At 40.2% G+C, this 17,268-nt stretch overlaps 1 protein-coding gene across 2 annotated transcripts in view; it reads right to left on the reverse strand.

Moving 5' to 3' along the window:
• caskin2a (CASK interacting protein 2a) overlaps positions 1-17,268 on the reverse strand; it is a 50,123-nt gene that overhangs the window by 31,972 nt on the left and 883 nt on the right. The window lies entirely within an intron of this gene.

The following is a 17,268-nucleotide window of genomic DNA, read 5'->3' on the forward strand; positions in this document are numbered from 1 at the left end:
AACCCAGAGAAGAAAACACACCTGATGCCAGTCAGGAGAAATGGGTTAAGAACTTTTCAGACAGGATTCTCACTGAACCTGAAAAGAGAGTATTAGCCAAAGGACTCAATTTTGCAATTTCTCCACAACAGTTGCCCATAGTGGACCTCATCACAGCCACAGAATCTGCCATACGGATTAATAAATTATCACAGACAGAAGCAGAGCAAATCAGGATGAAAGTCTCAGCCACGCTCTCCAGTGCCAAAGTCCCTCCATCCAACCTCACAATACAGGAAAAGAAGGCCGTCGCTTCCCTGAGCAAAGACCACAACATCACTGTTTTACCAGCTGATAAGGGAAGATGCACCGTGGTCCTAAACACTACAGATTACCATACAAAGATCACTACTCTCCTCAGTGACAACAATACCTACGAAGCCCTAAAGCGAGACCCCACAAGCAGCTACAAAAAGAAAGTTATAGCTTGCCTTCAAGACTTTGAAAAGGACAAAATTATTGACCGCCTTACATATCACCGCCTTTACCCAGGGGATGCCATACCCTGCATCTATGGACTTCCTAAAATCCACAAGGAAGCTGTCCCACTCAGACCCATAGTCAGTAGCATAAACTCAGCCACTTATAACATTGCTAAACACCTTGCTACCATCCTTGCTCCTCTCGTGGGGAACACCCCACACCACATCAAGAACTCCACCGACTTCACCGACAAGGTCCAGAAACTTACCCTGGATCCAGATGAAACCATGGTGTCCTTTGATGTAGTCTCTCTCTTCACTTGCATACCCACCACGGAGGCAGTGGAGACTGTCAGAAAACGACTACAAGAAGACAGCTCCTTGGAGGACAGGACCAACTTCACACCCGATCAGATCTGCACACTGTTAGACCTCTGCCTCACCACTACATATTTCAAGTGCAACGAAGGCTTTTACAGACAAAAACATGGCTGTGCCATGGGCTCCCCCGTGTCACCTATTGTAGCCAACCTTTACATGGAGGAAGTGGAAAGGAAGGCTCTTGGCTCTTTCAAAGGAAGAGTACCCAGCCACTGGTACAGATATGTGGACGACACCTGGGTCAAAATCAAGACACAAGAAGTGGAATCCTTCACTGCGCACATCAACGCTGTGGATAAAAACATCAAGTTCACCAGGGAAGACACAAAGGACAACTGTTTGCCTTTCCTGGACTGCGCTGTGCACTTTGAAGAGAACGGCAAACTCAACATCGAAGTTTACCGGAAGCCCACACACACGGACCAGTACCTCCTCTTTGACTCCCATCACCCTTTGGAACACAAACTTGGAGTAATCAGGACCCTACACCACCGGGCAGAACATGTTCCCTCTAAGCCTGAAGGGAAAAAGAAGGAACACACACATGTAAAGGAAGCACTCAAAACGTGCGGCTATCCTAAATGGGCGTTCTTAAAGTCAGCAAAGAGGCACAGAAAAGAAGATCAGACACCAGCGAGGGAGGATAAGAAGGACAGACGCAACAACATTGTCATCCCCTATGTAGCCGGTGTATCAGAGAAACTCAGGAGAGTTTTCTCCAAGCATGACATCCCAGTGTATTTCAGACCCAGCAACACGCTCAGACAGAAACTGGTTCACCCGAAAGACAAAACGCCAAAACACAAACTTAGCAATGTGGTGTATGCTGTACAGTGCAGCGAGGAATGCTCAGACCTCTACATTGGAGAGACCAAACAGCCACTTCACAAGCGCATGGCACAACATAGAAGAGCCACTTCCACAGGACAAGACTCAGCAGTCCATCTGCATCTTAAGGATAAAGGTCACTCTTTCGAGGATGCCAATGTTCACATTTTGGACAGAGAGGACAGATGGTTTGAAAGAGGAGTGAAAGAAGCCATCTATGTCCACTGTGAGCGACCATCTTTGAACAGAGGCGGGGGTTTACGACACCAACTCTCTGCCATCTATAATCCAGTTTTGAGATCCCTTCCCAGACGCCTTAACGCCCACTCACATCCTGGGCCATCTGACCTCAGGAATTCGCATGATAAGGTGGGGCCAGGTTTCACAATGAACACACCCGAAACTCTGGCTGATTGGGACCCACACCCAGTTTCACACCTTGGCTCAGGCGATTAGAGGATCATCAGGGGGTCCTTTTGTCCCTCTGTGGGGGGTCACTCCCACTAGGTTTATATCTGGGACTCTCCACCATTTGACCTTAGAACTGAAGAAGCTTCTCGGATGAGAGGTGAAACGTCTTCAAGTAACTTAAAGAAGTCCAGACGCTTTTCTTTGCAAGCTCCTTTGACTACTGTTGCTCAAGCATCCCGGGCAGAAAAAAACGGATCTCGACTCTGATGTGGAGAGAATGCAGATGAAGGAAGAGGAACAATCAGAAGAGATGAGATGAGCAGGAGGAGAAATGAGTTTCAGGTAATATGAGGGGGAAGTTTCTTTTTAGTGTATATGTATGTGTGAGGTGAAAGAAAACATGTAAATGAATTGTGGAAAGTCTTGCTGCAAGATCAGACGAGTACGGCTGTGAACCCTCTTTATGTTGGGAGAAACCGGCTGGAAAATATAAATTAAAAAGAAAGAGCAGAAAAAAAGCTGGCCTGCTTATTTTTGTCTCCTTCAACAAGACTGGAGCTGACAGAGATCCGTGTTGGTTTAGTTTGTACAGCTGCAAAACTCTGTTTAAAATGGCTTTGATCATCATCTACTTGCATAAAAAATAAATGCATAAAGCCAAAATACACACTTGTGTATAAAGGCCTACTGTTTATCTCTGTCTCTATGCTGGCAAGAGATAACTCGTTGATGGCAACAACCAGAACCTTCATTTAAAAAAATTACTAAAATGCTGCAGTTTTCCTCCAGGTCCCAAGAGTGTGTCATTATACACTACACTGTCTATGAGCTACACACATTAGCAATATAAAAGATGGAAGCAGATACCATGAAGTCATCCACTGATTTCTTAAATCCCATTTTGAAGCCTTGATATTAGCATTTTCACCATCTCTGCTCCATAAAACTAGACTTGAGGAAGCAGCGCGTCTGACTGCAAAACTGCAAGCTCACTGCGTAATGACTTGTGATCGAAAAATAATTATTCATTGAGCCAATGAAACACAGTATGACCAAGACTTCTAAAACAGACAATTTTGTAGTCAATATGACCCACAAGCATGACAAATCCCATAAACTCAATAGGAAAGAGTACATTTGTATTGCCAAATGGTGGCCTTCAGATAGAATAAAGATTTGAAGGATGTTCGCATTGGCTTAATTCTTCTCACTTGGAAATAACATCATGTTTTATGCTGTTTGTTGCCATTTTGTACACTGTACAAGAAAATAGCAAGTACTGCTACCTAAGTAATTAGTTTTTCTTCATTTTTACATTTTAAGCAAGCAGCAGCAAGTACTAAGGTGCAACTCTGCAATGTAATATGTCAGATAGCCAATTATGTAATTTGTAGTGTCTGTATTTTCAGTATGATATCAGAAAGACAGAAAAGTCTTTTAAATGCCTTTTGACAAAAACATAGCATTAATCCCAGTGTTTAATTGCAAGCTAGTCTCTTTGGAATGTCATTATAGTTTTCCCTCTATATCTGGAAAACAGTCCATGGACTTATCCCACAGAATATGCAAACCCAATTACACCCTAACAGACTTCTCATTTACAACAGCAGAGAAGGACACTTGATTTAGGAGTTGTGGGCTGGGACAACCACCCCCACCATGGGTTGTGGTAAAGACCTCATCAAGGGAAACACTTATCTGAGGAGCACATCCATCTAAGTGCACTGATTACTGAGAGAGTAAATACAGTCCCTCAAACCAAACCACCAAGGGAGAGCAGAGACTAACCCTGCTTTACTCTGGCTCCATAATGTATGTATGCATAAAGGCAAAAAAGCTGAAAAAAGCTTTATTTTTTTGACACAACAGTGACAAAATATAATGCAGTACTGCAACTTAAACCACCCAAAAGTACAGTCATTCAAATAAACTCATCTTTAAACACTTGTACTTTTCATAGATGAGGAACTTGCATATTTTTACTTGAATTGAATTCCTGGCGGCGCAGTTTCTCTTCTAGACTGTTCCCCTACTATTGCTGGGATAAATACACTTACCAGTTACACACCAGAGGATCGCTGTAGTAAAATGATCCTATCAGCAAGTGGAAAAGTTGAATCTTTCTGCCATATTGTTCAAAACTCTTTCCAAAGTTATTACTAGTTTCACCTCAGATTTTACAGTAATATCCTCATTCAGCTGTGTGTCCATTTAATATGCCTCAGAGAACAGCAGCTTGTCAGGTGTAATAAGGTATAATCCTGCAAAGGCATAGCTCCACAGCCCAGCATGTAATGCATATTAATGCAGCTGGCTGAGCAGAGGAATATACATCTGCCTGCACAGACAAACAAGCCCTACAGCAAGAGCACCATGAGTCTTTAAATACATAACTGAGTGGCAGCCAAATGGGGTTTCCTAGCAGACTAACACCTGCAACAGAACACCTTTTGTTTTACCCCCAGTTGTGCAGGGACGCAATGTAGCACATGAGCTGTGAATGAAAATGAGAACTGCATGTTCAAGTGAGTTGCAGAGCTTACTAAAACTACTCATTAAAGACAGGACCGTAAACAGCACACGGCACACACCCGAGGGCATGCACATACACCAAACTTGCAAAGTGACACACTTTGGCTTCATCAATTCTTTATCAATTGCTCCAGCGCTGTATCGCTTGCTATAAGAATAAGCGCTTGAACTGGGTCTTGAGAAAAACCCTTAATATCAAAACAGCTCCGGGCTGCATTATCCAATAAATTTGCTCCATTGTTAAAAATGAAGAAAGTAATCTCCCATGGTGCTGCTGGCAACTAGGTCAGACACACTCAATATTCTCTGCCAATAAGCCAGTATGGAAATGAAACAGATCTGTTGTGCAGCGTGCACATGAACCAGTGTGAATGTACACAGGAGACATGCGCACAGCTGTACATTTCATATTACATAACATGTCAACCTTGCACCCTAGCAACTAAACACTTTACATACCATTCAAATCATGTTTACCCAAGTCACTTTGCTGCCCCTCCTTCATTTTTCATGCATTCTTCCACAATTATAAGACCCGAAGCTCTGTTAGACTGTTTTAAAAATAACAAAAATATTGGTCTTGGAGGAATGATTACTTCCTGGGTGTACTTTGGTAGTACTTTTGTATTCTCTAGTGAATCACCATACTCTGAGATCAGGTTTTAAGGTTTGAATTACCTCTGAATGACAAAACGTCATCTTGTTTTGAACCAAACACAGTGAATTTCTTGTTCACTTGTGAGAAGCACATAAGTAAACACTAGCATTACGAGTACCGTGTGTACCTATCTGCTTGGGTGGAATAGAAAAAACCCATAATCAGTACCTATGCTTTGAAAGAGGCTATAATTTTTGTGAAAATGAACCTGATAGCTATACAAATATATCCAGCACAATACGCTTTAAATGTAACCTTAAAGGAATTGATCCAATACACAGGCGATGGACAAGTGTGCTCTCAGACATACATAACTGCTGTATGTGGTTAGGTGTGTGTCCCCCACATGGCTTGTGGCAAACTGCAAACGGGACTTCTTATGGTTTTCTGTTAACAATGGCTTTCTTCTTGCCACTCTTCCATAAAGGAAGGGCAGTTATGGAGCTGTTTTGCAAAGAAGAATGGGCAAGGATTTCAGTCTCTAGATGTGCAAAGCTGGTAGAGACATACCCTAAAAGACTGGCAGCTGTAACTGCAGCAAAAGGTGGTTCTACAAAGTACTGACTCAGGGGGCTGAATAATTACGCACACCCCACTTTGCAGTTATTTATTTGTAAAAAATGTTTGGAATCATGTATGATTTTCGTTCCACTTCTCACGTGTACACCACTTTGTGTTGGTCTTTCACCTGGAATTCCAATAAAATTGATTCATGTTTGTGGCTGTAATGTGACAAAATGTGGAAAAGTTCAAGGGGCCGAATACTTTTGCAAGCCACTGTAGTAATCTCTGGATTGTAGGGGGAAATTGTTCCTTGGACATGCTAAAAGGATGCAGGAGCAGTGGCTTAATTTCAGTTAAAATAGGTCAGTGGACATTCTTGCTCCTTGTGCTATGGTTTGGGTTCAGTTAACAACCCTATATAAGGTATATGATATTTCATTTCCATGAAGTACCATAATTTAGCCACTAATACAGAATGCTAATACATTACACCTCTCTAAATTATCAGTCTGGTTACACAAACACATCATGGCAATCACAGATTATTTTCTCTCTTATGAAAGCAACGATTGCAACCGGCCTCCCATATCAATGGCGCAGCCACGACTAGAAGGATTTTACAAAGCAACATTATTTAAGTAATGTAATCTTGTTTACATAGGATAAATCTGCTTCCTAGTAAGGTTGACCTTCCGGATATGTTGCTCTGACAGCCAATCCAACAACTGTTTCAAAGTAGCAAGAAGCTGGGATCACACCGACAATTTAATCCAGCTAAAACGTTAATCCACAAATGGAGAACAGATATACCACTGAAGAGGCAAAGGAAGAGCCACATACCAGGATTGAAACACCTCTTAATAACAAAAAACATTATGATAGATCGACTAAGGAGACATTCCTTTCTCTTTCTTTTGTCTTCACTGAGTGGCGAGGCAGTCATTCCAAATACTAGAGGAAATATGAGACCGGTCACCAAAGGTTCACCAGCCTGGAAAACTTTTGTGTATTGCTTGCACAACTTGTGCTGGCTCATAACCTCATAATCAGCTCTTTGATGATGTGGAGTTGTCTAAGGAGTCTGCTGTGTGCACCCGTTTTTGCAAATCGTATTTATTTTTTAATTGTATGCTCTATATTTGGTTTATTTCATTTGTACTTGGGTTACAGCCTCGAAGGTAACTTACCTGGGTCATTTGTTGTGTATTTACTGTTATCAAGCAAAGACACAAAGTACAGTTTGAATGACTCATCTTCCACCAGCTGTTTGCTCACTCCACTTTCAAAATCGTGCCAGCAGCACAGCCTTGAGGCTTTTTCCAATCCAGCTGCTGAGGTGTAAAAAACAAAAATCAATTGACCATGAGCTACTGACCCCCTCCACTAAGTTAACTATCAAATGATTATTGAACTTGCAGCTACAGCTACATGAAGCCCGACTCTACTACACAGATGGAAAAGCTGTAATATTTCTTTCTAGCTTAAGAAGAGAGTTCAGTTTGTCCTCTCTGCAAATTAGGCATAAGATCCCAAACTCTTCTTTTAGGACACAAACCAGGACAGAAGCTACAACACCACGGACTGCTCTAATCAAACAAAACGTAACAGCCATGACACAAACCCCATCATCCATACTAATTAACTGACATTTTATTTGCTTTGATATTAATCAATATATCAAATAAGCACAGAAGGCATGGGAAAAATTACTATTTCATATGACCTGAATTGCATTTGCAAGCTTAGAGGTAACCTGACTAAAACACAAATGTATCTAAGCTACAATGTGACGCTCACGTTACTATCTCTGCTTCGAGTGCCTATGTAAATATCTTTAAAACAGTTATCAGCATTATTATTATAAAGAAGCGAATCATCTCCACATTCAACTACAGGCAAATATAGAAACAACGTGGGGAAAAGAGTTTTTGACAGCCACTCAAAGCATTTAAGGCACTGGAATAAAGGGATAAAGTTCTAATAATGTTACACTTTAAGTCTCACATCGTAGAAACCTCACATCCTTCTGCATCCTTGTTGGGCTGTTGAGAATCCAGAATTTGAAAAACAACTAAAATGAAAACCTAAAAACATCAGATCCGCTTGTTCTTTCCATGTCACAGATGCCTAACATAGACACACTGATCTGTTCATCCAAGACACTGTTATCCTGTTATCCTGGCAGTTCTTACAATGAACAGAGTACAAAGTCAGCACAGGATGGGATTTTTATTTGCATTCAAATCAGCGGAAGAGACATGAAGAGTTGCAAATGATAAAATGTAAATGAATGTGTTAAAAAGAGAAAAGAATGAGAAAATGAGAGGATCAAAGCAACATAAACAGCGTCTCCTGCTGATGCTCATTAGCTACAAGATGCATTTGGAAAGTATGCTCCTCGTCCATACACGTTCCAGTAAATAAACACTGAAACACCTCCATGTCAGACAATCACATGTCCTTGTCTATACAAGCACGCAAGTAATTCCACAAAGTCAAACTACGCTGCCTACAGATACAGATTTGTTCTCTTTCATTGCATCACAGATTCATATCCAAACACAAGAAAACTGTTCCAGGGCATGTGGAGGCAGCGACACCGTAGCCACAATCTGAATGCCACAATCATTCACCTGCCTGACTGGCAGCTTGTTCTTTTTAGCAAGAAATACATAATAGACCTGAAGATAGCCCTGAAGATGAGTTCCAATTCCAACTATGTGTTGCCTGGAGCATGTAATAAAAGCCTAGTTGTGCTAGATTAAGTGGTGCTGTCTATTGGAACCACACACATGCTACTTAATTACTTTAGTAATTAAATAGCAATCCTAGACAGGCTATCCCATCTGTCAGGGAAGGAAAGGGGTCAGGATTAATGTGTGTAGAAGAGTAGGTGAACTCCAGAGCTTGTCACACACTACTTGGCTGCCACCCAGCTGTCTGGGTAATAAAGTAGAAGACTGATTAGCCCAGTTAGCCGGTTAGCTAATGGGCTAACTACAGCACCCTGCTGCTGAAGACTCAAAACTAATGAGACGGGACAAAAGTTAAAGAAGTGAAATGCATTCATGTGCTACTACTGGATACTCAAGAACACAGCACACATGTGGCAGTCTGCACAAAGACACTTAATTGCATGCAGACACAGACACTTAGATTCGTTCAAGTCTAACAGACTTCTAATCTGACATTTAGCCAGATGGGTTATCCCTAAATCAAGGTACAGGGATGAGGGAAGTGTAAGTGGGGGTTGTTTTTAGAAAAGACAAGCTGAAACCAAGACTTTTATAGCTAAGCATTAGGTTTGGATTCTTCTGACTTAACTTTGGCATGCTAGAGACATTTCTTGACATACGCACTACACTTCTTTACAATACCTCTAGCAGGAATTATTACATAAAGGTTGTCTGAGCAGGTTTTTGCATAGATCTTAGTTGTAGCTATGGAAATTATTGTTCATCTTAAAATAGATCTAACTCTATAAGGGTTGTAGCAATGCTAGAGTTTCCAACTTGATGCCGAAACCCAGGAAATACTCGATATTCATTAGCATTTTTAAGGAAAATTCTGACACCATCCTTGTCATTTTTTGAAAAAGTTACATTTTTAATTTTCATCTAATTTAAGACTACATTTTAGAAAGATAGGACTCCGGAGAACAGCAAGTGAGAACGTCTGTAGTGACTGAAAACCCCTCTCTGCTAACTGGACAAATGGAAACCTGTTCACCTGGGGTGTCCAACTCCAGGCCTCAAGGGCCAGTGTCCTGCAGGTTTTAGATGTGTCGTTGATCCAAAACAGCTGGTTTAAATGGTTAAATGAGCTCCTCAATATGTTTTGAAGTTCTGCAGAGGCCTGGTAATGTCTAACCATCTGATTCAGGTGTGTTGACCCAGGGTGAGATCTAAAACCTGCGTACACAGATGGACAAATTTCTGGTACCATAAATTACACTTCAGTTTGCAGCCCTTCACGTCCTCAACCCTGCTCCTCAGGCCTGAACGACTAACATTTAACTATGAACTAACTTCTGATAACTGTGTTGTGCAAATTATTATCTAATCCTACGTTCACTTTTGGTAGCCTTTAGTATTTAGAGTTTTTTGACTGGTGTTTTAGGTATTTTCACACCTAACCTTTGCAGTTAAATATTGTAGTTAAATGTTAGGGTTAGATTGATCTGTACATCTGTAGGTTTAACTTTGTATGTAAAGAGCCAGTTTGACTGTAAACCAGCCCAGAACAAAAAAGAAAACATGTCAAAATGAGATGCAATACTACCAACAGACCTTAAAATAAGACCACAGTATTGACACAATACTTAATGAGACTATACTGTAGGTTTGCTGTGTGATGTGAAAGATGTGAAATCCCCACATTTGTTTAGAAAACTAGTGTTTAGAAATTATATAGTTTTGTAGAAAGGTCATTAATGATTAATCAGTAGGAAGCCTGGTATGAAGTGTGAACTTCTTTTTGTAGTATGAGCAGAATTTTTGAGCAAGCACCCAATCAGAAAGCCCAATTTCTTGCAATAAATTTCACTGTGCTTTTCCGCAGCAGAGAAACAAGTGGTCTCGTTAGCAGCCATAAAAATCTTACAAATCTTACAAATCTCAGTGGAGCGCACATAACTCACAAAATGTCACTGTTTTTATAGTTTTGTGTTAAAAAGTAGTTTGTGCAAAGTGGCAAACTTTCTATACTTCCACCTTCTAAAACATCAAGAATCACAACTTTCTTTAAAATGTAGTTTGTGCAATATTGTCTGATCTTATTTAGAGTACACTGAAAAAGATTAGATCATTTTTCAATAGCTTTTCAGCAATGTAGCTCACAAGCTATTTCTCAGCTTACCTTGACTTGTGCTCTAATACGCTAATATGCTTAAAACAGCTAATGTGTAGACAATATTTTTGATTGATATTTATTTCCACCTTTTGTTACATGGAATTGTTTTAATAAAATAAAAAGTGACATGTTTAAAAGTCTTTTAGTGTTTCATCAAATTGATTCTGAACATTTAGCCCATGAAAAAGAAAAGCGACTCATCAAATAAACACAGACCTCCAAAGAAGTCAACGTACACATTAAGGCAAGCCTTTTATACCACAAATAATAATAATCACAAATATTATTATTTTGGTCAACTCTTATCTTAGCTATGTGTTAACACTGTTAAAACTTAACGAACTTCATGTAATTTTTTGAACATCAGTCTTTTTACAATGGAATTCTTTCAACTTTAAATAACTGAAACACACAAAAAAACAGCTAACCCCACTAACCCACAGCCCCCATTATGGGTGAAGACGGCCCAGTTAGCAGCCTTGGGAGAGCTGACCGCAAACTGTTACACACTGCACAGAGAGGACCATGTCAGAGAACCTCTGTGATCATGAGCAAGTGCAATTAAATTTTACTTTTTCTACATACAGTGGGGCAAAAAAGTATTTAGTCAGCCACCGATTGTGCAAGTTCCCCCACTTAAAATGATGACAGAGGTCAGTAATTTGCACCAGAGGTACACTTCAACTGTGAGAGACAGAATGTGAAAAAAAAATCCATGAATTCACATGGTAGGATTTGTAAAGAATTTATTCGTAAATTAGGGTGGAAAATAAGTATTTGGTCACCTCAAACATGGAAAATCTCTGGCTCTCACAGACCTGTAACGTCTTCTGTAAGAAGCTTTTCTGTCCCCCACTCGTTACCTGTATGAATGGCACCTGTTTGAACTCATCATCTGTATAAAAGACACCTGTCCACAGCCTCAAACAGTCAGACTCCAAACGCCGCCATGGCCAAGACCAAAGAGCTTTCGAAGGACACCAGGAAAAGTATTGTAGACCTGCACCAGACTGGGAAGAGTGAATCTACAATAGGCAAGCAGCTTGGTGTGAAAAAATCAACTGTGGGAGCAATCATCAGAAAATGGAAGACATACAAGACCACTGATAATCTCCCTCGATCTGGGGCTCCACGCAAGATCTCATCCCGTGGGGTCAAAATGATCATGAGAACGGTGAGCAAAGATCCCAGAACCACACGGGGGGACCTGGTGAATGACCTGCAGAGAGCTGGGACCAAAGTAACAAAGGTCACCATCAGTAACACACTACAACGGCAGGGAATCAAATCCCGCAGTGCCAGACGTGTTCCGCTGCTGAAGCCAGTGCATGTCCAGGCCCGTCTGAAGTTTGCCAGAGAGCACATGGATGATACAGCAGAGGATTGGGAGAATGTCATGTGGTCAGATGAAACCAAAGTAGAACTTTTTGGTATAAACTCAACTCGTCGTGTTTGGAGGAAGAAGAATACTGAGTTGCATCCCAAGAACACCATACCTACTGTGAAGCATGGGGGTGGAAACATCATGCTATGGGGCTGTTTTTCTGCCAAGGGGACAGGACGACTGATCCGTGTTAAGGACAGAATGAATGGGGCCATGTATCGTGAGATTTTGAGCCAAAACCTCCTTCCATCAGTGAGAACTTTGAAGATGAAACGAGGCTGGGTCTTCCAACATGACAATGATCCAAAACACACCGCCCGGGCAACAAAGGAGTGGCTCCGTAAGAAGCATTTGAAAGTCCTGGAGTGGCCTAGCCAGTCTCCAGACCTCAACCCCATAGAAAATCTGTGGCGGGAGTTGAAAGTCCGTGTTGCTCGGCGACAGCCCCAAAACATCACTGCTCTCGAGAAGATCTGCATGGAGGAATGGGCCAAAATACCAGCTACTGTGTGTGCAAACCTGGTAAAGACCTATAGTAAACGTTTGACCTCTGTTATTGCCAACAAAGGTTATGTTACAAAGTATTGAGTTGTATTTTTGTTATTGACCAAATACTTATTTTCCACCCTGATTTACCAATAAATTCTTTACAAATCCTACCATGTGGATTCATGGATTTTTTTTTCACATTCTGTCTCTCACAGTTGAAGTGTACCTCTGGTGCAAATTACTGACCTCTGTCATCATTTTAGGTGGGGGAACTTGCACAATCGGTGGCTGACTAAATACTTCTTTGCCCCACTGTAGATCTTGTTGACCGAAGGCTCTTTAAACATCTTGGCTTGAGCTGAACAAGTCGGAACCATGCTGTTGGACAAACTAAATTTTACACCAATGATCTTTTTTTCATTATTATGTATAAGGTCTAAATCTATATTAATGTACCCGTGACAGGTCTATACCAATATAGTCAGTGTGTGGAGATTTTTGACCACATGCCTGCCAAAGAACAATCCACCCAACCTCACCTTGGTGATAAATATATATATATATATTCTAGGGTAAATATATAAATATAGGTTTCACTCTAAGATATAATGGTGGTATAATTTATTGCTGATATTTGGAGATTATTAGCTAAACTAGGGCTGGTCAATTAATCAAAAATGAGTGAAAAACAACCTCTAATTAACATAATCCTGCAACTTGCAGACTTTTTTTGGCATAATATCTGTTGGGTGAGCTATCAGTATATTATATACACATCTAAAAGTGCATGCAATAGCACAGTACCGGTATACTCTTTTGCCTTTGTGTTGCTGCTCTTTGCCCAACTATAACCTTGTATTTAGTACTTGTGACAAAAGGGTGGGCTGGACCAAGGGTCAAGATAAAAGCAAGCATGTGTTACAATGAAAGACATTATAATCATGGAGGCCTGTGAAAAACCTCTAGTAATAATTTCCAGGGTGAGGCAAACAACACCCACATAAAAATGACTTTACGGGTCAAGCTGTGAATCTGAGTTGCTACCCACAGCCTACAGCCTTCTGTGTATCTATATACACTTTGCTTGCAACAGCTAAGCAAAAAGAAAACGGCTGTGGTGATTCCAGCTAAATTGACTGAGCACCTAACCTGAAGTCAGCAGATGGCTGATCGAGAGAAGAAACCTCCCTTCTCAGCTCATCGTCCATCAAGACAGCCACAGTGCCATCGCTAATCCCCTTCAGGACAAGCCCTCACTGGCAGAGGTCCCTAAACCCAGCACTGAGAGAGATAACGCTGAGAGTAATGCTCATATTCAGACTTTTAACATATCTGACAAATGTTTTGAGATGAATCTTTGAATTTAAAAAAATTGAATCTAGTTAAACCACTGACTGCACCCACTAATAAACAGTTATAGCAGTAGCTGAGGCTGAGAGGCTGGGACACACAGCTCACAGAGGCAATAAAGCTATTATAATATCCTTAGCAGCAGATTACTGTAATTTGTTTCAAAACAGCACTGCTTTTCAGTCGCAACTTACTTAAAAGACATGATGCTTGTTTTGAGCTTCAGTGTTATTTGCACCAGGTCATTATTACCTCGTATGTGTATCGCTAACTAACTCTGAAAAGATATGTAAACAGAACAGCTTTAAAGCAGGATTCAGGTTTCAGCGAGGTCTGTGTGGAGGGCAGGGTGTAACAGCATCACAATATGAAAAACTCCTCACTCAAACTGTTTGGTCAACTAGCTGTCAGCTTCAAAGTGATGCACGACAAGCAAATTAATTCCAGTGTAGGCACAGCTTAAGTTGTACCTGTGTGCCCATTTTGGTTGCCAAACTCCTAAAGAATAACCAAAAGGAGAGAAGAGGAGACATCCTCCTGCACTGTTACAAACTAAGCACTTATCTCTTTGCTGAAAAGCAGACAGTTTATCCATTCTCCCTGTTTTGTCTTTCACTGTATGTCAGGTGCTGTTGCGTTAGTTTGTGTACAAGCTGAGGCTCGTTTGATCTGTGCAAAGGGGAAAAAAATTACACTTGTTGCATCTTAGTTGTGGTCCATTATTTTGAAAACTGTAGTGTTTAGTCCCTTTGCTTTTAGACAGAAATCTGACTCCATTGAGGCGCCAGAGCTCATCACACCCACCCATCTGTGTTTCTACCAGATGTATCACAGTGTGTTTTGGAACAATCCCATGATCAGTTCTCTGCTTTGCATCCATTTCTTTTACAAAAGCATTTTTAGGCTGCAGGGAGAAGTAAAAGTGAGACACAGGAACAGCACAGCTCCTACTGTGTCTTACAGTCAGATGAAGGATGGAAAATAACAGTCTAAATATAAAGTAAAAATGGCCAACTATATCTCAGAATTGCTACATTTGGTAAAAACAATAATCTCATAATTTTAGAGGGAATTAATATGATTGTCAAAAAGATCACATTGTACCCAGTATTTACTGGGTACAATTTAATTTTCTTTAATTAATTTTTTTTAAATGTTTCAAATGTTTAAAAAGGGAAAACAAGGAACACCATAAATGATAAAATAATAATGATAATCATAATAATGAAGACATCCAACCACCTCTGGCCAGGTTACCGGAATAAATCCAACTTTAGCCTTGATAAGATATATTTTGCTGCTGCAGACAAGTATAGAAGATGGAGAGAAGGACTTACAACAAACTGCACCACAAAAGTCTATATTTTGGAGATATTCCTCTCCATCATTAATATGATGGAGAGGAATATCTATTATACTGCATTAGGTATGCAGTGTGACAAATTTCACCAATGGTAAATGAACAAGTTCCTTTATAGTGCCTTTCTACTCTATCTGAGCAATCAAAGCGCTTTACACAACTTGCCTCATACATCCATTCGCACAAGCACTTTTCTCTACACTCTTCTATCTAACATTCACACACATTCATACTCAGATGGATGCATCAGAGAGCAACTTGGGGTTATTATCTTGCCCACAGATATTTGCCATGCAGACTGGAGCAGACAGGGATCGAACCACCAACCAGTTTGTAGGTGACCTGCTCTACCACCTTAGCTTCAGCCACCCAAGCAATTGTCAAACTTTTTGAAACTTGAATTCCAGCAGAAATGACCATTTTAATAAGGTTTATAGCAATATGTTTAAGTATTTTAGCATGAAACCTGAGTGCCTCTGATGATCCCCTGATTTACTATCCAGCACCAATGGCAACTATCTAATCTAGTATTATCATAGGGAGTTTCAAAGCAGGTCACTAAGAATTCAGATTGATTTGTTCATATCGATAAGCAGTTGTGTAAATGTTAGCTATTTCAGGTCAACATCAGAGAGCTCCCTGCTGCTCCAGGGATCTGCGTAGCTGCTGTCAGACAGTGGAGGCTCTGACAAAAATGACAAACAACTCCATCACTGATATTAAATTGTGAGTCCTGATCCCAGCAAACACAATTTTCAGTCCACTGGTGCAACAGATACACACTTTGTTGAACAGCAATATCACACTCGTGCTCTTGTTGTGCTGGTGGAAAGCATAAAAGTGTGCAAATTCTCCCATCAGGTCTAGTACAGCCTGAAGTTTTACTTAGCACACAAGCAAATGAGTAATGAGAGTATTTTTTTTTTCACTACACAAAACCAGAGGATATGCTGCAAAGAATACACGACACTAATACATTTGTAAAACCTAACTGTGCTTAAAAAAAGCATATACCAAATTAAATATTGCACATTAAAACATACTGTTAACATGGATATAAAAAGGTAATTAATTTGATCAATTTAATTCTACTTTTTATATACTCAGATTTACACCTCTGTTAATATACATATTTCTATGCATTCATACATTTGTTTGTCTTCTTTATATATTTTTGTGTCCTTATATAGAGTAGATTGCTTGTTGAACACTTATTCAGTATTTTAGCTAACACTTTACATATGTACAACTTCAGTTTGAAATTTGTAACTGCACATGTAGTTTAACGTGGAGTTTCTAAAAATTACATGAATACTTTCTTTCTCTGATGTCAGTTTAAATGCTGGATTGCTTTCACCTTTTTTTAAATACAAGAAATGAAAGAGTTGCCTCGACATGGACTGCCACATTCAGTCAAAGGAGTGTGCTGTTGCTTTATTGCTGCTGTTGTCTTTAAAATATTAATAGAGATGTTGCTGACAAAAGCTGTCCCGCTGTTTGCATCTTTTTGCTTTCACTCTCTGTGAACCCTCGCTCTCCCCTCCTCTCTAAATTAACCCCATGTTCATCTCATCAATGCAGGCAACTTGAGCAACTTTGCAACTTTCACCTAATTTTGCAACTTTTCAAACCCCTTTCGCTAAAAAAAAAACCATCTACTATTTTCAATCATCCCCCACGAGCACATGGTCGTTTTTAATGCCGGCAAACATCAATCGGCAGCTGAGTTGAAAGGGCACTTGAATTTTTCTCAGGGTGGTATTTATACACATATATATAGCATCTACAGATGGCATCACAGAATTTAACCATATACTAAATTGTCATAGAATTTGCAGTTAAAATAAGTTAATTGCAGTTCATTTAAATGCAACTGATTTCAGCATTGCAGGGTAGCTGCTTTGAAATGACTGGTTAACAGTTTAGCCTACATGGGCTGCTTGTATGTAACCATTTCATACTTCATAGCAAAAACAGAAAAATGTAAATGAACATCCACAGTTTTGTATTTTGCTCCAAAGCTGCATTTTGATAACAGATGCAGCACTTGCTACAGGCC

Source organism: Diplotaxodon limnothrissa, linkage group LG8, assembly GCF_057381915.1.
Source record: "Diplotaxodon limnothrissa isolate DT_005_m linkage group LG8, D_limnothrissa_male_GT1.1, whole genome shotgun sequence".
Classification (NCBI taxonomy): Eukaryota; Metazoa; Chordata; class Actinopteri; order Cichliformes; family Cichlidae; genus Diplotaxodon; species Diplotaxodon limnothrissa.